This window comes from Hemiscyllium ocellatum, assembly GCF_020745735.1.
Source record: "Hemiscyllium ocellatum isolate sHemOce1 chromosome 15 unlocalized genomic scaffold, sHemOce1.pat.X.cur. SUPER_15_unloc_15, whole genome shotgun sequence".
Taxonomy (NCBI): Eukaryota; Metazoa; Chordata; class Chondrichthyes; order Orectolobiformes; family Hemiscylliidae; genus Hemiscyllium; species Hemiscyllium ocellatum.
Genome location: NW_026867451.1, coordinates 116,899 through 139,679, shown reverse-complemented (window position 1 = coordinate 139,679; position 22,781 = coordinate 116,899). Strand labels below are relative to the sequence as shown.

The 22,781-nt window shown below is 40.5% G+C and overlaps 1 pseudogene; it reads right to left on the bottom strand.

Annotated features, from left to right (window-relative positions):
• Positions 1-461: 461 nt before the first annotated feature.
• Positions 462-22,344, bottom strand: LOC132806354 (Ig heavy chain C region, membrane-bound form-like; annotated as a pseudogene).
• Positions 22,345-22,781: the final 437 nt, after the last annotated feature.

Genomic DNA, 22,781 nt, shown 5'->3' with positions numbered 1-22,781 from the left:
GTACATGTAGTTTAGACGGTGTAGAGTAAACTTTCAAACTCCTTTGCCTGCCTTTTATAGGCTTCTGATGGAGCAAAGCTCCTCATTTGTATCATTACGTGACCCGAGGCCGTGACCTTTGGTGCATAAGAGGAAATGTTCTCTAATCATTCTGCCTCTGGAGTGTTCCATCAGGCATATCGTGTGAAAGATGCATTTACATTAGTGGGCGGCATGGCAGCGCAACATTAAACTAAATGACTGGATGAAACACAACCAAACAGAACAAGTGAAAGTATTTGGCTGGGAAAGGAGTAGGATGTGGGAAAATGTATGATTACTGACTGGCCTTGAAGAACGAATGAAGCAAACTCAAGGTTAGTGCATACTCATTCAAGATTTATTAACCATTTCAGAAAGCATTTTTATCCAAAAAGTTGATGTAAAAGCTAACAGAAGTGAATATAATGGCTGGTTGCCACATTGAGATGAGAACACATGCGCTGTGAGGTGGGAATTTTCTGTACATCAGTAACAGCCACAAGAAAGGGAATACAAAGGCTCATCAGAAAGGGTAGGCAACCATTCTGAGTAAGGAACAAATAAAAACAAAACAAATGGGCTTCAAACAACAGGGAAGCTACAAATTCTTCCAACCACAACCATTTCAAAGATATCAAAGTAAAAACGAAAATCCATCAATAATTGTCTCAGTTACACACTGATAAACTGAAGTGATCTCACTGTTAGAGTCAGCAACAGGACAGATTGTAGATTGGGAATTCAGAGACCTTGATAAGCAGATCAGGAAAATCAAAGGGGTCCACAACTCATTCACTTAACCTGGAAAAGAGAGATAAAGCAATGACACAGATATTTATGATCAGGGACTTTCAGATTTCATGTTTATTCAATGGCACACTTAGAGATTTCACAAAACATATTGGGCTGTTTGGCATGAGAAAGATATGATTATTCTCACCTTCACCAGAGTGACGGCAGCGCTGTAGAAAATACTCAGGAAGAACAAGCTGATGAACGTGGAAGCAGTTGTCCAGATGTTGCTGTTATCATCCTCATAGTCTTCAATCCAAGTGCGATCTATTGAATCTATGAATATAAAGCCGAGAGAACGCATTTAGATCGTTTATTGATCCAGATCGATCTATGTGTATCCAAGTCATGTAATTAGAGACCATTACATCTTCATAAAGCAGTCAGGCATTTCTCAAGTGTGACTCTAATCTGTACCCATCAGTGCATTATTGACTCTCAGCAAGAAATTACAAATACTGACTGCACATGTTCTTTCTTCATTGTCCATGTCAGAATGTTTTAAATTAATTTTCTTTTAATCTATTATTTAAGGATATTATTATTTGAGGAATGCTTATTACGAATGATTATTTTAATTATATCATTATATTTTAAATATAGGCTGTGACAGCACTTTAGTTGAAAATTGTGGCCATCACTGAATAAAAGTTCAAATGTGATTCTCACCTTTATGTATTGGTGACCAATTGCTTGGCAAATCGTGAATATAAGTGACATCACAGTCAGGACATTGCTTCATATTTTTGTTTGTAGGATCTGTATATTTAGGAATAAGTTTTTGTACATGTGTCCCTTAATTTATTTGACCTACTGCTTGGTGTGTTTGGTTTCCCTTTAATGGTTGTGTATGTGGTTATGAGTGCCTCTTACTTCACTCTTGCCCATGTTGGAGTCTGTGCATGAATAAACATATTCCTGTTCCTTTACTGCTAGTGTTCTCATGTGTTTGTGCACCGAAATTTTGGTCTTTTCACATTGTGTAAGCATCATTATGCGAATATGCCACTTCATTGCTGCCTATGCTTATCTTGTAATGTCTTTGTGAGTGTTCACTTTTCATTAGTGCTATCTAAAATGCGTGCTTATGTGTCTGTTTCAGGTCCTACCTAAACTAGGTTATTTTCATGTTTATGCTTAATAAATGTTAGCATGCAACGTCATGTTTTGATGGATGTTTATATTTATATGATGATGTCTGCTTGTGTGGCAATCTTTCCCAAACCATCTCCTGAGAAGCTTGTTTGTGTTACTGTGTGTGGATGCTTGCTGATGCTTGTGCTCATTATCCTTATTTAATAAACGCCCCTCTATTTATTGATCTATGCACTTGTGTGTCTGCATGTGAGACTCTGAATGTGTGTGTACGTGTGACATTGTATACATGCTGATCAATGTGGTTTAAAAATAACTAATTAAGCTGCCTCTGTCATCGTATGTTTGTGATTCTGAAAATGGGAAAATAATGATATTAATGTTTATCTCTGTGCACTTATGTACCTGTGTGAGTTGACATGTGGGAGGACATTTTTTGGAATTTGTATCTGTGTGTTCATGCGTGTATGTCTGTACGCATTGTGCTGTATGAATGTATATGTATTCATGCCCATTCGTGTGTTACCGTGTGTCTATATTTCTCATGGTTAAGTGTGAGTACCCTGATCATTTGTGCAAATAATTTTCTTTCGGTGTATGTGAGTTTTTGTATGAGCTTAGGTGAGTGTTCAAGTACCACTTGCATGTGTGGCTCTGTGCGAGTATGCGTGTGTGACATCTTATCTGTATGCACATTTGAGTGTGCACATCAATATGTGTCTTTAGGTGAGAGCCCATATATGTGTCATTCCGTGTGTATTTGCGATCATCTCTCTGTATCTGTTCTTATACCAGGCTGCAATTTTTATTATTCTAATTTATTGTTCTAATTTTAATGGATTGCCTATAATTAGATTTGACCTTGGTGTTGTAGGAAACATTTCCCATCGTCGTGAAGAGATAAGCGTTTTATGAGCAACTCTTCTGTTGCAGTGATAGAATTTCTGTCTCTGAGAGAAAAGGCGTGAGTTCAAATCCCCACTGCCCCAGAGATAACATTTCTGAATATGTTTATTAGAAAATGCCTACTTGTGTTCTGTATGTGAAACAAAATGGTATCAGGTATTCGAATACCAGAATTGATCCCATGTGCTCCAGAAAACTGAGACAAAACTATAGAATTCAAACCGGGACAATGCAAACACCAGTTTTGGATTAGGGGAATCAATGTTAATCATTTGTTAACAGAGCCAAGCGTGTCCAACATGTTTCAAAGGTATTATTTTGCATGGAAATGTTAAATCTTTGGACAGTAAGCAAGAAGCTGACTGTTCCTGTTAGTAACTGGGTTACATTACAGAGGACATCGACCATGAAAACTCTGCACAGGGAGCAAGAGGACAGACCATTCATCGTTCCCCTCCCCTCTGCTCCACGACAACTTATCTGTCATTTCTCTTTGGTGTGAAAGTGAAGATATATTCTGTCAACTCATGCGCTGGCGCAAGATCCCTGGCAGTTCCCCAGAAACAACGGTTACATTCAAACTGTTCTGCACTCTTTACGATTGGTATGTTCCAATCAAATTTAATTTGAAACTGTCTTAAATTTACATTTCCAATTGGTGCAATGTGGCAGTTTAAAACTGACATGAATTTTATCAGAATGTCCAATCAGGGGAATCAAGAACACCAAGTTCAAAACTCGTGCTCTACCCTTGACATAAAATGGACATTGTCAGATTTTGTCACAGAGGGATTTAAGATGGACAAGGGACTTGGCGGAATCCTGCAATGAGTGAGCTTTACTCTGTCTCTGACCCAGGATGTATCTGAGCAGAGAACATTAACTGCACAAGACACTTGTCCTAGACCTGTTAATAACCCACTTTAACTACAGAGATGGAATGGAAGTCAGAGTGAGAAACAACTCATTCAGTATTTAACTCACAACTGGAGGAAAAAGAAACTTTATTACTTCTGTTGAATTATTAAATGCAACTTTGAGATTTTTATTGACATGAATTAACAGTGTCCATCAGTGCAAGTGAAATGTTTACGAAACTCGGTTTACCGCTGGATTTATCGACTGTTCTGTTGATGATCTTCAATGGAATCGCTTCATGTCCCACCACACAGGAGTAAGAAGCACCGCTGGCCCACTCCTCCGCTGTAATGGATAACAGGCTGTAGATGAAGAAGGAAGTGTTGTCACTCTCTGCCATCACCTCGGTGTTCTTGTAGTTACTGGGATTCACCGGCTTGTCATTGTTTGTCCACTTGACGAAGATCTCTCGGGGGGAGAAACCTCTCACTAAACAGGTGAGGGAGAGAAACCTCTGAGCGGAGATTTCTTCTGTTGGTGGCAGGGGGACCGACACTGATGGCTCCAGCGGATTAATCACTGCAGAATATTTGAGACAAATATAAATCAATCAAAAACATCCTGAACCAATATCACAATTTCACTCAATATTAAAATATGCCATTTTTAATTTGGGATTTATTCACTTTCGTTTTCTAAAAGAGTACACATTCTGTTCAGTAAAAAAAGTAAAGTTTAATGTGAAAGTTGCCTCCATGTTTCCAGCCCACAACAAGGGCATTCTGTCCAACTGTCATTGCTGATGGTGACATCACAACCCAGGTTTCTTCCCACCTTATCTGACTTAATCAGAATACAATATCCTTTGGTCCATCTTTTTCTTTATCAGCTACTTAGTTATCCTGCCTTCAGATGCATCATTAATGCTCCCAACGGTGTTTGTTCATTACCAATCAAAGCCTGCCATTGATGTAACTGGATCTGGATTCCACATGGGATGCTTTGTGTTTTAATCTCACCGCTCACCTTTCTCCTTGTGGATGGAGTCTCTCAGCGGAGTCGGTAGATTCTGATGGTACACCACACATTCAAAAGTAACACCACTCAGCCAGGCTTCAGTAGAAATGTCTAATTTGCTGATCACGCTGTCGGGATTCTGTCCAGGCTGGTCAGCAATCTCGGTTTTCAGAAGCTTCTTTTCTTGCTTCCAGGTCACGCTGACTCCAGAAGGAAAATTGGACACAACACAGGTTAACGTCACCGTCGCCTCCAGTAAGACTTGTTCGATTGGCGGTGGGAGGATTTTAACGGTGTTAGGGTGGCACTCGGTATCTTCTATGAAACAAAAATCAAAGTCAATGAAAAATGCCCCTTTATGATACAAACACCCAATCTTCAGATTACTTCTTCACAGGGTGAAGACACCACCTTCAAAATGGCAACTCCAACCATTGCTGAAACAATGCTTACTATTGTTGATGTATTTTGATTTGTGAAAGCATTTGTGATTACCTATGACATACCCTGTGTAATTATTCCAAAAGAACACTGGCTTTGTAACAAGTGAAAGCTGTGAAAAAAGTAAAATCATCGAAGATACCATGATGTAACCCATGGAATTACCTTTCTTTCAGAGTTTGTCTCTCACTTAAGACCATCTATTGATACTTGTGACAAGAGTAATCTGAATATAATGAGTTCATTTCCATGTTCATAACCCTTAGGTGCAAGTGCTGCTGGTCACGCTGACTGCCAAATCACATCCCAAATTTTGGACAAATTATAAGAAATAATAATTATTCTCTTTGCAGAGTTCTAAAGTGCTACAGGAGCAGTGAATATCCATGGAAATTCTGTTCATTATATTTAACGTGATCAAAAATACTTTGCGTTATTGGTGTGATGTCATTCTCTGATTTATGTCATTGTTCCTCGTGGGCTGAGTTTGGAGTAGATCTGAAAACAAGGCACTGAGTACAGCATTGGATATCGAGAAGGACACCCATCTCCTTAAGTCTTTCCCTCCATTCAGTTAGTTCATGACTGGTCTGTACTTTCACTTTATTTACCAAGCTGCATTTTTTAATTTCTTCATAGAGCAGGGGAGAAAAAAAAACAAACAAAAGCGTCTTAAATTAATCTACAAACGTGATGGAAATGTACACTAATTTTATAGACATCCACTACCCACTGTGTAAACATCGCCACCCCAAACCAGGCTAAATCAGCCTGTCTCAAGTTCCTCGTTCACTCATCCCTATTGTAGCATTCTTACCAGAATTTATTCTCCTGCCTCATCCACTACTTACAGAGAGCATCTTAAAGAGGCTCAGTGAGATCACGTTTATCCCAGTTCATCAAATGTGATACCCACTTGGTCTGTGGTCTGATCCCATAAATGAAGTTAAAGAGCTCAGCACCAGATAAAAATCGATGTCGTACAATGTCCAAGGCCAACAGGTCATTCCTGAGCAGGGAGTGAAGCATTGAACGCATTTTGATTTATTTTCAAGTTAGGGTCACTGCATATTTTAACCACGTCATTTTGAGACCACAACATCATAAGATAGAGGATCAGAATAAGGCTGTTCAGCCAATCCAGAGTTTAGATCAGAATGATGCTGGAAAAGCACAGCAGGTTAGGCAGCATCCGACGAGCAGGAAAATCGACATTTGGGCTAAAGCCATTCTATGGTCTTCTCCCCACACTAAACAAGAACCGATCCATCTCTGGCTTGAATATACACAATGGCCTGGTCTCCACAGCCCTCTGCAGCAACAAGTTCCACAGATTCATCACCCTCTGGCTGAAGAAATTCCTCCCCATCTCAGTTCTAAACGGTGCCCCTTTGACCCTGAGACTGTGCCCTTGGGTCCTAGTCTCGCCTACCAGTCAAAACATCTATTTACATTCACTCGACCTCAGTCTCTCAGTATTTTCTATGTTTCAATTAGATATCTCTCCAATATCCCCCTCCACCCCCAAACTTATCCTTGAAGCCACTACCAGGCAAGGATTCATCACTCTGAATGCTTCTCCCAGCATGGTCAGGCAACAAACTATTTAACAAACTATTTAACAAAGCTCACCGTCTATATATCTATCTTCAACAGAGAGGAAACATGCTTTTCTGACTTGCCAAAATGTTGAATTATGAGCAATGCTAATGTAACATTCAAACTGAAATGAGATACGTGACATGCTGGGAAATGAGAAGCTGTACCGTGCTGTTTACTACGCCTGATAAATTAGTGTGTTTGATTCACATCAGAGTTCAGAGTGATTTGTAGCTCTCCCAGTATGTGTCTCTTACCCTGGAGTGCGGTGATGTTTTTACTTTGAATGTTCTCTTCGTGAGTGACCTGGCAGGTATAGACTGCGCTGTTGTACCATTCACCATAAGGGACCATCAGCCGACTCGTCACCGAGAAGTTCCCGTTCGCCTCACAAACGGGAGACGTGAAGAAGCCAGAATCCAAGCCCTGGCCATTTTTCAACCAAGTCACGTTGATTGCCTTCGGATGGAAATCGATGATTGAACAAACGACAGTTGCAAACTTGCTGCTTGCGATTTCTTCACTGGAGCTCACAGTTAGGAGAAGAGTTGGTGGGAGAGGACCTGTACCTTTAGGAAACACATCGCATAAATTATCTGATGAATTTCATAACAAATACAATCAGTTCTCATATATCAAGGTTTCTTGTGATTAATGGATACAAGAATCATAATTGTGCAGAGTGCTGGAGAAGCTGGGATCCACACAGAAAGATCATCAGGACAATGTGAAAGGCTAAAATTATAGGACACAGCAAGGGAGTCAAGGAGGCATAGAAACGATAGGCCGGTAACATCAGAAGGGAGATAGCAACGTTGGATGGTATTCGTTTTAATGACAGAGTCTGATGATCAAGGCAGATGAATTACCGGCATAAATGAGGAAATGATGCTGTTGCTATCACGGAGACATATTGAGAGCGGGGCAGGAGTGGCTATTCAATTTTCCAGGATTTAGTGCCTTCAGGCGAGACAGGGAAAGATGGAAAAGGATGGGGGCAGGGGTTTGCGGCACGGAATGTTGCTTCTGTCACAATTCTGACAAGAGTATTTTAGGCTGTAAAGAGAAATGAAATCATAGATACCTCCTCGAACAAAGGCAAATGGACAGTACTTCAAAACCAAAATACAGCAAACATAACTACTGGGAGAGCACGATAGGCCTTACTATAGGTCCAAAAGACCAAGTGCAAATACATGGATAAATTCCAGAGATATGTAAATTAAATAGGGGAATGAGAAAAGAGGTTTTTAACTTCCTCAGCATAGGCTTGGATATTCATTTTGTCTAACGTTTAGAGGGAGCACAATTCTGAAAATGCCCCCAGGAGAATATTTAAACAAAGTATGTGTTAATATAGAAAATTTTAATCCAGACCTTGCAAGAGAGGGGTGAACCTGAATTTAACTTTTGGGAATGAAGTCGACCCATTGGGTAAAACATCAATGGTGGTGCACTTTGCAGACAGTGATCGTAAATCAGTTGGATTTCAGATTGTACTGCAAAGGAATAGACATTGGCCCAAAGTTCTGAAAAGGGGAACGACAATTTTAGTAAGATCAGGTAATGACTTAACCAGAGTGGACTGGAAGCTGACACTTATTGGTAAATCTGAGTCAGAGCAGTGTGAAACATTTAAGAAAGAGACAGGAAAATCATAGGGAGGACATTTCCCAGGAAGCCACTGAATGGGACCAAGAATGTAACGTGCTCTGGACACCAAAGGGCATGGAGGGTGAGATAAGGAGAAACAAGGGAGGCTTCCTGTCTATACTGAAATCTCAAAACAATAGAAATTAGTCTGGAGTACAGAACGCGCAAGGGGGAGTTTGAAAGAGAAAGGAATTAGAAGAGCAAAAGGGACCATGAGAAAATAATAGGAGTCAAAATAAAGGAAAATATTTTTAAAAGTTACAGGCTCATTCATAATAAAAGAATTATTCGGGAAACAGTAATGCCCATTAAGTGTTATTATTGGAGTGGAGCCGGAGGATTAGGTTGTGGTCAAAACGAATGTGTTGTGTCAGTGTTCACTAGTAAGAGGGACAATGTGGGGACAGAAATCATGGAGGAGTGTTGTGATGTACTTTCAGAAATTAGGACACATGACGTGATGTTCTGTGTTGTCTTGCTAAATGAAAAGTGGTTATATTTCCAGGGCAGATGAAAAGTATACCAAGCGGTTGAGCGATGCAAGGGATGAAATAGTTGGGTCGCTAACAATAATTTAGAATTACTGTCTGGCCACAGCAGTTGTGCCAAGTGAGTGTAGATCAGCCAACGTTGCACTATTACGCAGGACAAAGGAAGGGATAAATAATGAAAACACAGATCTGTCAAGCTAGTCTCAGTGGTAGGGAAACTATTGAAAAGTGAAATTAGTCTTCATTTGGAAGATAAATCAACAATTTTCAGCATAGTTTTATTGAGAGAAAGTCATGTGTAACAATTTGATAGTAGTTTTCAGAGAGATAACTCGATGTCCAGATGATAGCAATAATCAGAGCTAATGGGATCCGAGTTAATTTGACAGATTGGATCGAGAACTGGCTGAGTGATGGGAGCAGGGGATAATAGTCATCGGGTGTCTGGGTGACTGGGAATCTATGTCTCCTGGTGTTCTGTAGGGATTGGGGTTGATTTCCACGTTATTTCTCTTACATACCAATGATTGAGACTCAAATTTAGGAGGATTAACCAGTGAATTCACAGATGAAATGAAAACTGTCATGTTGGTAAGTCATGAGCATTATGGCTTTAGATTGCAGGAGGATATAAAAGGGTTGGTTGTATGTGAAGAGAAGTTGCAAATGGAAATTATTCTGGATAAATGTAAGGTAATGTAATTCGGCAGAAGAATCTGTGAGGGATGACATTTTGAATGGTGGAACCCTGGAAAGGCCTGAGGATCTTTGGTGCATGTACCCACCGATCCCCTATAGTACTGTGTCGTCTGGATAAAGAGACTAAGGAGGTGGGAGGATATTTGCTTTTATTAGCCTAGACATTGACAATGAAGAATCGGGAGATGATACTGGAACTTGATAGAACACTGGTTAGGCCATACTGAAGCGTTGTGTGCATGTTATCGAAGGAATGTGATTACACTGAAGGCAGTATTGATTAGATTTGCCAGGATCTTGCCTGGGTTGGAGGGTTTTAGTTATGAAACGAGATGAGATAGACAGGGGTTTTCCTTGAAGCAGAGGAGAATTAGGGAGAAGATTATCATGATGTCTAGAATTATTTTAGGCATAGACTGGGTAAACTGGATGAAACCTTTCCCCTTGATGGAGAGATCAATGCCTCAGGGGCACAGGGTGAAGGTAAGGCCAGGAGGTTCCAAGTGGATCTCAGGGGAAAACAAAATCAAACAGAGGGTGGTGTTAGCCTGGAGCTCAGCACCTATAAGTCATGTAGAGACTGAGCCCCTCATAATAAGTATGAAGTATTGAGATGCATCCTTGCAAGGGCAAGTCACACAAGGCAATGGATCATGTGCTGGCACATGAGACTGGAATAGTTAGGTGGCTGTTATTGATAGGCGTAAACTGGATGGATCAAAGGGCCTTTTTCCTGTGCTGTATAAGGGGATTCTGTGAAAATGGTTATAAGTAATGCCTTATTCATATTAATGCCAGATGCTCTGTTTATCTCAGTTCCCACAATACGTACCTGGACATGGCATTTCTTTGCTCTTGTGTGACCCGCTGTGTTGAACCTCACAGTAGATTTTGCTGGGGCAATCTACCGCTGACCCGGGCAGGGTTAACTGGCTGCTCAGGGTGTAGGTTCCCTTCTTGTTTCTCACTGATGGGTAAGTCTTCAATCCACCATTCGTGATTAGCACCCCACCTTTCTTCCAGGTTACCTTGGTGACTTCTGGGGAATAGTCCATCACCAAACAACCAAAGATTGTCGAACCGGTGCTGTGCTCCTCACAGGAGGAGACCAGGCCATAAAGCGTGGGGGGAGATGGTGTCTCTACAATAGAATGACCAATTGAGCATGTTAGTTTCTGTTAATTTGACCTTATCAGTTACTCAAATGTATCCTCAGCTGTAAACGTTTGCCAGTATGCTCCCGCTGAAGTCTACAGCATAACTGGAGTTTATTTTTGTTTCCTACCAGTTGCTGATCATGATCATTGGTTCCCTCTTGAGAAACATGCCCTCGACCTTGACCATTGCCATATCATTTAGGAAGAAGAACATCCTGATCCCACCCCAGTAACTGTTTGAAGATCTCACCAATTGACACTTTCATTGGATTGCTGTGAAGAGCAGAGAAGTTTCACAAAATACAAACCAAGGAAATGCAGATTCGTCGAAATTCTACAGTGTGTGCAAACAGGCCATTTGGCCCAACAAGTCCACACCCACCCTCTGAAAAGAAACGCATCCAGACCCATTCCTCTACCCTATTATGCTACGGTTAACCCTGACTAATGCATCTAACCTCCCAATCACTGAACACAACATTTGCAATTTCCCCAGCTTGTACAGATTTGGACTGTGGGAGGAAATGCACACAGATATGGGGAGAAAGTGCCAACTCCACACAGACAGTTACCCGAGGCTGGAATGGAGCCAGAGTCCCTAGCACTGTGAGGCAGCAGCGCTAACCATGGAACCAGCGTGCCGCCCCACGAGGTACCGTGCTGCTGGAAATACCCAACAGCTGACAGTACCCCCAGAGAGAAATCAGAGTGAATCATAGAACATAGAACATCACAGTGCAGTGCAGGCCCTTCGGCCCTCGATGTTGCGCTGCCCTGACATACTAATATGAAGCCCATCCCACCTACACTATTCCATGTACATGCATAGGCCTGTCCAATGACAACTTAAATGTACTTAAACTTGGCGAACCTACCACCATTGCAGGCAAAGCACTCCATACCCTTACTACTCAATGAGTAAAGAAACTACCTCTGCTATCTGTCTTATACCTATCTCCCCTCACTTTAAAGTTGTGTCCCCTCGTGTTTGCCGTCCCCATACTTGGAAATCAGGTCCAGTGAGCCTTCCTCACTTATCAATGTAAGACAGAATGTTCTCTCTGGGAGGAAGGTCACAGCAGCAGCAGCAGCAGCAGCAGCAGCAGCAGCACAGGCAGGAGCTGAGCACTGGGACGGGGAGGATGGCTGTCACGGCTGAACTCAGGCCAATTGGCTGGAAGTTGAAACATCTAATTTACAATTATCTGAATTCTGGAGGCCTCTGAAAAATGGAGGACCATTAAAGTTCAGAGACTTTGGAGTGTTACAGCTGAGTATTTATGTAAATATGATTTGAGAAATGAACAAGTAATCTTTAACTTTAATAACTATCAAACTGATACGCAGTTCACCACTGAACCTCATCTCTCAGACTAACCACTGCACTTACTCTGCCTAGACCTACATTTCCACTCACATTGACAAACCCCACCCTGCTATACACCCATTCATGCCCGGAACACACAATCCCCTATCACACAAAACACATCCAAGGCAATCCATATTGACAGTGTAGCTGAGCAGAGAGATCTCGGTGCCCATGTACACAGATCCCTAAAAGTTGCCAGCCAGTTTGATAGAGTTGTTAAGAAGGCATACTTTGTGCTGGCTTTCATCGATAGAGGGACTGAGTTTCAGAACCACGAGGTTAGGTTGCAGCTGTACAAAACTCTGGTGTAGCTGCACTTGGAGTATTGTGTACTGTTCTGGTCGCCACATTATAGAGAGAATGTGGAAGCTTTGGAAGAGTTCAGAGGAGGTTTACCAGGATGTTGTTTGGTATGGCGGGAAGGTTTAATGAGGAAAGGATGAGGCTGTTTTTGTTTGAGAGAAGAAGGTTGACTTAATTGAGACATAAAAGATAAACAGAGGGTGGACAGTGAAAGTCTTTTTCCTTGAATAGTGATGGCTAGCAGGAGAGGACATAGATGACAGATGTCAGAGGTTGTTTCTTAACTCAGAGAGTGGTAGGGGCATGGAACGCACTGCCTGCAACAATAGTACACTCGCCCACTTTAAGGGCATTTAAAAGGTCATTGGATAAACATATGGATGAAAATGGAATAGTGTAGGATAGATAGGCTTCAGATTTTTACACTGACCTGTGGAATCATCGAGGGCTGAAGGGCCTGTACTGCACAGTAATGTTCTATATTCTATATTCCAGATGGACATATGATCTCAATTCCTTTCAGTCATTTACACTCCTGCCGCCCTGTACCTGGTCCATGGTGAACCTGGCTCTGACTGGACCTGACACCATCATTTCCACAACCTCTGACAAAAGCCCACTACCCAAGACATGACCTCAGCCCTTGATCACTGACCTCTCATCTTACCCAAGACAACCTGTGCACATTGCATCCTAGCTCCTTTGGCATCTGTGCTTCACAACCTACCATTTTGCCAGACTCTGAGCTTTGCATTTTGACAACACGTCCACCTGTCACTTCATTACAGTGACCTTCCACCCCCTGAAACATCCTGGCACCCTGCCCACCTCTACACTAACCAGCCTGGCATCCTGCCCACCTCTCCATAAACCAGCCTGGCAAAGACAGACCTCCTGCATCAGCTCAAACTACCCCTCACCTACCAAGCACAATTCGACCAAATTATCCTGTGACCATTACCATTTCCCTTGATGCCGCCTTGCCAGACAGAGTGCACGCAAGCTTACCCAGCAGCCAGCCTACCAGCCTACCAGCCCAAACTCTCCCACATGCCCAATCTAGCCCCTCACTTGTTCACCACCTTCCAACTTTGAGCCTATCCACCATAAAGTCAGTGAGACATAAAGTCGTACAGCACAGAAACAGTTCCCTTGGTCCAGCCCAGCCATGCTGACCAGAGTTCCCAAATTAAACTCATTCCACTTGCCTGCCTTTGGTCCATATCCATCCAGACCGATCCAGTTCCTGCAGCTGTTCAAATGTCTTCTCAATGTGGGACCGATCTCTGCACTTACCGCTTCCTCTGGCAGTTCATTCCAATGTTTTGGACAATTACAACATGAAGCCCTAACTCCTGCACTCAGTGCTCTGACCAATGAAGGTACGTGCGCCAAACACCTTCAACACACTAGGTACTTGAGACAACGCTTTCAAGAATCTATGAGTCTTGAATCTATGAATTTCTGTGGTGGAGAATTCCAAACGAATTCACCATTCTTGTGTTGAACAGTAAACAATCAGGTCCAATGTTATCAGTGTGTTGGGAAGATTGATGAGCAGCAAGATTAATGATGATCCCATGAATGGAATAGCCTTCTAGAGAGGCCGAGATGCCTTCTTCAGCTTCCATTTTGCATGCTGACATGTCCGTTCGGCAGCATATTCCAAAATTGTGATCCTTGAGGATAAGGGCACACATGCATGTGAAGCTTTCCTCCATATCAGACTTCAACTTAACTCTCAACTATTTCCCTGCCCGTTTCCTCTTCCTCAATCACAGCCATGGGGCTCACTTCCTAACAGCGCTGTGAATGTGCTAATACCACACAAACTTCAGCAATTCAAATAGACTGATGACAACTTGTTTCTCAAGGCGATATAAAAAGTCTGACACTTCCACACCTGTCTCGAGATTCAAACAACCACTAGAAGAATTGAAAATTATTTGAGGCACTTGTGTGTCTACACAAGATGACATGATTTCCTTTTTTTAAAAATCACACAACACCAAGTTATAGTCCAACAGGTTTAATTGGAAGAAAACTAGCTTTCGGAGTGACGCTCCACTATCACCTGATAAAGGAGCGTCACTCCAAAAGCTAGTGTGCTTCCAATTAAACCTGTTGGACTATAACCTGGGGTTGTGTGATTTTTAACTTTGTACACCCCAGTCCAACACCAGCATCTCCAAATCATGGTTTCCTTTTGAGTGATTTGACTGTGTTTTCACTGAATGAACAGAGCTATTTCTTAATCATATAATAGGAATGAAGCTTCCCTCATTTTTAGCAACTGCTGAAAATGTATTGCTGGAAAAGCGCAGCAAGTCAGGCAGCATCAGGCAGCATCCAAGGAGCAGGCAGCATCCAAGGAGCCCTTCCTGAAGAAGGGCTCATGCCCGAAACGTCGATTCTCCTGCTCCTTGATGCTGCCTGACCTGCTGTGCTTTTCCAGCAACACATTTTCAGCTCTGATCTCCAGCATCTGCAGTCCTCACTTTCTCCTCATTTTTAGCAAGGCAATCACACATTATATTTCTTGATTCCAGGGAAGTATAGTGTTAAATTAATGAAATATGATGATTGGGATGTTTCAATTGGAAATTGTCAGATATTTAAAGTTTACTTTCATGAGCAATTAATCCCAGCCTCATTGTGTCACAGTACTCACAGGAATGTCTTTCAGAAATGGTGTCTCCCTTTGTTATGGGCAGTCAAATCAGTAAATCTGGGATAGCTTTTGCTTGTTAAACAAAGGTGTTAAAGAGCTTTAGCCAAAGGGAGACCTGTGGATTGAGCTCACAGATGCACCATGATCTAAGTAAGTGGGGGAACAACTAGAGGGGCTGAGTGCCCTCCTCTTGTTCCTACCTTCCTAACATTGTGTCATTCATTAAGCTAGCACTGGCCGTGAATACTTTTTATTAAAATATTTCGATAAATTAATTGTTTCACACATGCTTTAAAAAAAACTTCTGTTGATTATTTGGAACGGGATCACTGACATTCTCTATTTGAGTGATCAAAATAACTTCCACCCAATTACAGCAGCCACTGCACTCTGCAGTGTGTTGTTACTTCATAATAGTTTCTTGTGAAACTACAGCTCGAGATCAGGGCACTCAAATTCAATAATATCTCTGAACATTTGCAATTTGTTCAAATGCATCCTTTCTCTGAAGAACGTGTTTAATCGAACAGAACGTTTTTCAATGAAACAACAAACTTTAAATGCTAGAAAACCAAAATAAAGACAGAAACGTCTGAAGAAACTCAGCAGGTCTAGCAGCTCCTGTGGAGAGAAGGCAAGGTGAACCTTTCCCATCCAGAGACCCCCTCTTCACCAAATTGTTTTCATGTTTTTGGCACAAGAGCTCACACCCGTTGAGATAAACAGTGATTCCGTTGGCTTGACTCCTGTTGGAAAAAGGATTCTTAGCAGAGGTACTGGATGGTCTGAGATAGCAATGGAAGACCAACTGAAAAGCTATCACCATCTGCTGCAAGTGTTGGATTCAACGGAAACCCCCACAGTACTGAACAATCAAATTCAGCTACAGCACTGGTTTAATATAAAGTAAAACAGCCTAAGCAAAATCTCATCAAATATACTTTGAAAATGATTCATTCGGGATTAGTTATAAATGATATTGTTAGAACAGCAAGTCAAAAGCTGGGATTTCTTTGAGCACTTTCTCCATTAACCCCATCTAGCGATGCCCAAAAGCTTGTGAACAAATATTGATCTGGAAAAAGCTGCTAACCACCAAAATTCTGTTTAATGTCTAAGAGACACAAGTCAGGACAGCGATTGAATAGATTTCACTGGCCTCTGTGAGTGGAATTCCAACAAACACCCAAACATCTCAATCTGCTTTCTTGTACTGAAGTAACCTGATAAGAGATGGTGTTACATACCTCTCTAACAGGTTGTAAGTGAACACAGGCTACCTGGCACAGAATCAGGGACCCTACCACAACATCACAACAGACCTGAACACAATGAGCTCGACACTATCACGGAGAACACAGCTCACCTGTTTTGACAGTTTATAAACCATGTTAGTTATTAACACCTTCCAACAACCAGGGATTGTTCCAGAATGTTAGTACAATGAAAGTAACATTTCAACATTTATCCAAGAATACTTTGACAGCTGCTCCAAATTGTTCAAACTCGATGGGAACTACAGAGCAATAAAACTAGGAATTGCATTGCCATCAATTCACTGTCACTAGATTCCAACCTCGAACTCCCTTCCTCTTTCCCCTGTGAATGTTGCTGCACCAGACGGTCTACTTAGTTTGAAAAAGATTATAATGTTCTGAAGTGTAATAAGACCATTGCCAGTAACTTTAAAAGCTGATAATAAGTTTTCAAATAATAAGATGCAAAAAAAAATTCTGATTTTACATAGTGCCACGAAACATCTCCTGCATAACTGAGGCACAAAGAAAATCTGCAGCATATTTCCCTCTGCCTCGCTCAATCAAATATCTCTTGTTGTCAACAACCAATTTCAAATCTCTTGCTATCTGCCTTTTGTTCCTGAAACGTTCGTTCTGATTGGAACAACTTAGTCAGGGCTCTCAATTCTGAGGCACCTAATCAAATATTGTATTTCTGGCAGATAAAAGTGGTTTTGAAGCGCGAGATAAAATTGAACTGTCTGAGATTCAGGTATCCGAACTGGACAATTTATAAATGGTCAGGACCGTGGACAAGTTAGTCAGAGATAGCACTGAAACAAACTGTACAACAGACTTAATCCCAGAGGATACATTGCTCAACTCCTCACGTCAAATATATTCACTGTAATTGAATATTCATCAGAGGAACTAACCAGTGGATTAATGTGAACGAGAATGTGTTCACAATGAACATAAATAACCACTGAGTTCATAAACTTAATAAGTCATTGTATTTAACAAAATTATTGAGGTGGGAAATATCGCCAATTAAAGCACAGATCTGGAGGAAATGGATTATTCTCTAAATTATTTTTACATATTCTTAAAACGTTCCTCGAATTGTGGAGATTTTGCATGCACTGCATAAACAATACTGCATTCCAGTGTGGAAAGCATTTCTGTTGAAGGAATTAGGGCAAGGTTATTTTCTTGTTAACTGCTTGTAATGAACTAAAATGTTGAAAAAGGTATGAATTGAAAACATGCTTCTGTCTGGAGTTGCCCACTTTAACGGATGTCTAAGTAAATGTGGGCACTGCTGCCTCACAGATCCAGGTACCCAGGCTCGGTTCCAGCCTCGGTTCCAGCCTCGGGTGACGGCCTATGTGGAGTTTACACAATCTCCCCTGTGTCTGTGTGGATTTCCTCCCAAAATCCAAAGATGTGCAAGTCAGGTGAACTGGTCATGCTATATTGTCTATAGTGTTAGGTGCATTAGTCAGGGGTAAATATAGGGTAGGGGAATGGGTCTGGGTGGGTTCCTCTTCAGAGGGTCGGTGTGGACTTGTTGGGCCAAATGGCCTGATACATACTGCAGGAAATCTAATCTAAATGATTGTCACACTGAACTAATGTGAGCAGATTCCTTCAGATCGCTACATTGCAATAAATCGATCAAGTATATTAATTAAAATAAATATTACTCTATTTTCAGTGTTTGAATAAACAATGTGCTCTGTTATCCTCTAGTTCATGTCTTCTGCAAATTTGTGAACTCTGCATACGCCTGAACACATCGATGTAAAATGAATTTTCTGCGTTTGCAGCAAGTACTCCCATGGTTTTAAGAGGAGAGTTCCTACAGTATGGAAACAGGCCATTTGGCCCAACAATTCCACACTGACCCTCTGAACAGTAAGTAGCCCACCCAGACCCATTCCCCCTAATTTATATTTGTCCTTGACTAATGCACCCTAACCTAGACATCCCTGAACACTATGGCTGTGCTAAACTGCACAATCACCTGACCTGCACATCTTTTGGACTGTGGTAGGAAACCACAGCGCCCGAAGGAAACCCACACAGACACAGGGAGAATGTGCAAACTCCACACAGGCAGTCACCCGAGGGTGGAATCAAATTTGGGACCCTGGCGCTGTGAGGCAGCAATGCCAATCACTGAGCCACCATGCTGCCCTGGAGTTCATGAGTGGATTACTTTAATTAATTCGAAATTTGGTTGGTCACATAATTCACTATAGCAGTTGTTTCCTGAAGAATGACTCTTCAGTTGATATTTTGTTGTAAAATGTAACTATTTATTTAAAATGCACAGATTGGGAACACCTAAAGCACTGTGCAGGTTAAATAATTCAGTTAATGTTTTATTTTTATCCTGCAAATCCAGTTTAATCAGGGACATAACAATTAATTAACTCAAGTTATATGTGAAACTGATCAAAGCAGTGAAACTGATCTGTTCTTCATAGAATTGAGCAGAATTTCCAAATGGTCTTTGCCAATGATCTTTTCCAGCCAGAAACATATGTATGTAGTGTACAGGGGAATTGAAAGGTGTTTCTTGATCAATTATAGCACAGTCATGGCATTTTTGCTCGAGAGCAAGAACAATTAGAACATTAGACTTTTGAAATTCTATTTATATTTCTCTATGACTTGTAAACTGCTTAAAGACAGACCTTGTGATTGAACTAGATAGTTGAGTTTCGAATTTGGATTGTAAAGCATGGATTAGATTAATCCTTAATTATTTATTTTAAGTAAAAATAGCACCTGAAGGTATCTGTTTTCCCTTCATTTCTAAAACCTGTGCGATTTGCCTTTCACTTTATAATAGACTTTATGAAATTTTAACTCGCATGCTGATTGCATTGAATGAGGAAAGAGCAGTTCACTGTCACCAACCGTGTTAACATTGCAAAAACAATGTAGAAACCAGAAACGGTTTCCCAAATATAACACATTTAATGCGCAGTCCCTCCTCAACAGATCAACGATCACCAGATCACAACACGGTATGTTTGCAGCAGAACTAGCTCTGCAAACATTTTCAACAGAACCAAGAACATGATGTCACCTCACAAATAAAACCAAATTGAAGTCTAACAAAGCTGCTCAGAATCAAGCAAACTAATGATTAAATTGAATAGAAATAACAGGTCATAATAGCAACCTTGTTTGTGAGGGGACTTAACACTTAAAGCTGTAACGTTTCTGGCAATAGTTCAATTTATTTCTAACCTGCACACCCTTCCTGATCATGACAATCTTGTGCAGTGCACAGTAGAGTGGGGTTGAAGGCATACATTGATTAATCACCTCATGGTCAAAACAAAATTACTGAATGGACAAATATTACCACATTATAATTTTAAGTTAGTTTCAATTACGTAATCTGATCAATTCTGCAGTTTCAGATTTAGGTCCCAAATTTTATTTTGAATGAGGCTACTTAAAACAAAATTCAGTTCGTTTACAATTAGAACTGAGTTTTTTGTTTAAAGTCAATCCATTAAAAACTCTTTTTTTTTCATTTCTCACACATCTGGGTTTCTGCCTTAAGTTGTTTTTCAGACCGTTACCAATGGATGTCATGTTTTCAATCAAGCAGAGAAAAATGTGTCATATAAGTTTAACAAATGCAGAAATGATTCATCAAAAACAAAAGAACTTCACAAATATTGGTAATGAAAAGTATTCCAGAGAGTCAATCTCCTCACCAGAAAGAAAACATCGATTCAGAAAGTATGAAAACGCAGATCAATTTCACAAACTGAATAAGAATCCAATCAACTCAATTCAACAGAATCAAGGAAAATAAAATCAGAATCCAATCAACTTAAAACAACAGATTTGAATGAAACATAATCAGAATCCAACCAATTCAATTCAACAGAATCAAATAAAACCATTTCAAAAGTCAATCAACACAATTCAACAAAACCAAGTAAAAACAAAGTCAGAATCCAATCAACACAGTTCAACCCGAATCAACTAAAACAAAGCCAAAATCCAATCAACTCAATTCAACAGAATCAAGTAAAACAAACTCCGAATCTAATCAACAGAATGCAATATAGCACCGCAAGAAACTTTGATGACAGTTTCTAACCTGCTTGTCATCAACAAAATTAACAAAATAAATGAGAAAATATAATCATGGTAAGAACATATATTCAAGAAATGAATAATGATATTTTAGCATATTTTAGTCATGTTTGGTAATATCTTGAACATCTTTGAATTCGTAGCATTTGTTGTTGATCATAAAACTCACAGTCAGGGTGTCACTGACATTAAACATTATTTATAGCTGACTGATTAAGAGACATTAGGTGTTTCAAGTAACCCAGCCACATAGAACGTCCATCTGATCAAAAAAAAGAGATACACTGAGCAAATGACTCCATCATCACCATTTTAACTATTTGCTGAGCCTTAACTGAAGTCTATAATCAGTCTGAACAAAAATCAATCCAAACCAAACCAAACTCAGCACAGAATCTGAGTTTCATTTAATTCAGAAATTAGTCACATGAATAGAAAGTTTTTAAAAAGTCACTAAGAATGTTCAAAGTTCTTACCTGAAGTCACTGTCACCATGGTCCCTTGGCCCCAGTAATCAAGATAGTCACAGTGTTACATTCTCTGGACTGGATCACACAATAACTAGCTCTGCATAAAACAAATCAAAAATCTACCATCATTTTAAATTTTCAGAACCACAGGCAAAATAAAGTCACGATAAATCTTCATCACATAATTGCGCGAGTGAATTTTGATCATTCTTGATAAATTTTAATACTGTTTTATACTTCACAGAGTAACACATCAGCTGATTCTCAAAATCCCCAACTGGTGTATCAATAATTACCCAACACTTTTACAAATTAAATAGTGATACTGGCATAAAACCCCACAGAACTAATACCGAACTGCAAGTTAAGATGGTTTGTAGAAGTAATCACTGACTAGTTTCAAACAATGGAGGCTGAATAGGTTTTTGTATTGATCATAATTGCAGTGTCACTCCAGCTACCCACTGTAGTATCACAATGATGTAGACCAGTACACTCATTCTCTGTTCTTTACTCTAGGTCTCAATTTTCATTTGAAAGAGCCATTTAGTACTGATCATGTTTAGAATGAATGCCATAGTTGACATAACAATTAGCAGTGATTTCCTGAGCTGTCAGATATATTTTGTCCCAGCATTTAATTGATGGAAGTGTTAGCAGTACATATGACATGCCTAAAACATTGTCCCATTGTGTCACCAGTTTCCTAGTTTAAATGGTACATTTCCTCTTTGATAGCTTTGTAAGAGGCAGCCTGAGGTCTGCTTCAGATCGCAGTTGGTATAATTGCATTTAAAACTCAAACTGACCATCAGTTTATGATGGAATTGACAAAATGTTCCCCCGAGCTGTTTTTGAACGGGTCCAGCCCTGGTTCCTCTCGCTGTGGCGTCTTGCACAGTAATAGATGGCGGTGTCTTCGATCTTCAGGTTAGTCATTTTCAACGAGAAAATGTTGTTTGAATTGTCTTTGGACGCAGTAAATCGACCCTGAATCGCTGGTGCATAGTTATTGCTGGATGAACTATAGTAGCGAACCAGCCACTCCAGACCCTGGCCGGGAACCTGGCGGACCCAGTACATGCTATAGCTGCTGAGATCGAACCCGCTGGTTTTACAGGTCAGTGTCAGGCTGCTTCCGGGATGGCCAGTCTCTGCCTCTGGCTGGGTCAAAACAACCTCCGACTGGACACCTTTAAAAAAGACAAGAAATAAACCATGAGCATTACTTTTACATTCCTGAGGTAGACTAACATTGAGACAGCAACAAAGACAGACTTAAACAAAAAAAAACACTCACATGATAAGAAAGTCAGTAATAAACTGAGAAAAATTGTCGACACAATCATTCTGATAACTTCTGGGAAGCGGTTCTGTCAAGATCTTTCTAAACAAAGCCGATCCCGGAGTGTTGAATTACGGTCCAGTGCCTAGGATTTATATGGCCATCGGAAAGGGCAGGCTCACAGCTTCCGCCTGTTGGTTTCCTGCTGGAGGCTGAGACTGGATCCTGGTCTCAGCTTGCACAGCCCCAACACATGGGCTCATGTATTTACCAGGTTACGCTTAAACATGGATATATACACATCTTGGGATATTTATTTTGCTGAATAGCTTCTTTGGGAGTGTTTTTTTAAATGGTGGAAGTAAAATTGAGTACCTTCAGGTCTATTTCACATGATAGTTGCAAGTATTTTGTTTTAAAATAAATCCATTCGGAAGTTACCTCCCTTTATTTCTACATTCATTCACAAACAGATAAAACTAAAATCAAAGTTCAAACATATTACTAGCTAGTAAAACAATTGAGTTTTATTTCCCCAGGACACTGCCAGTCTCTGTCCCACTACAAAATAACATGTAATTCATA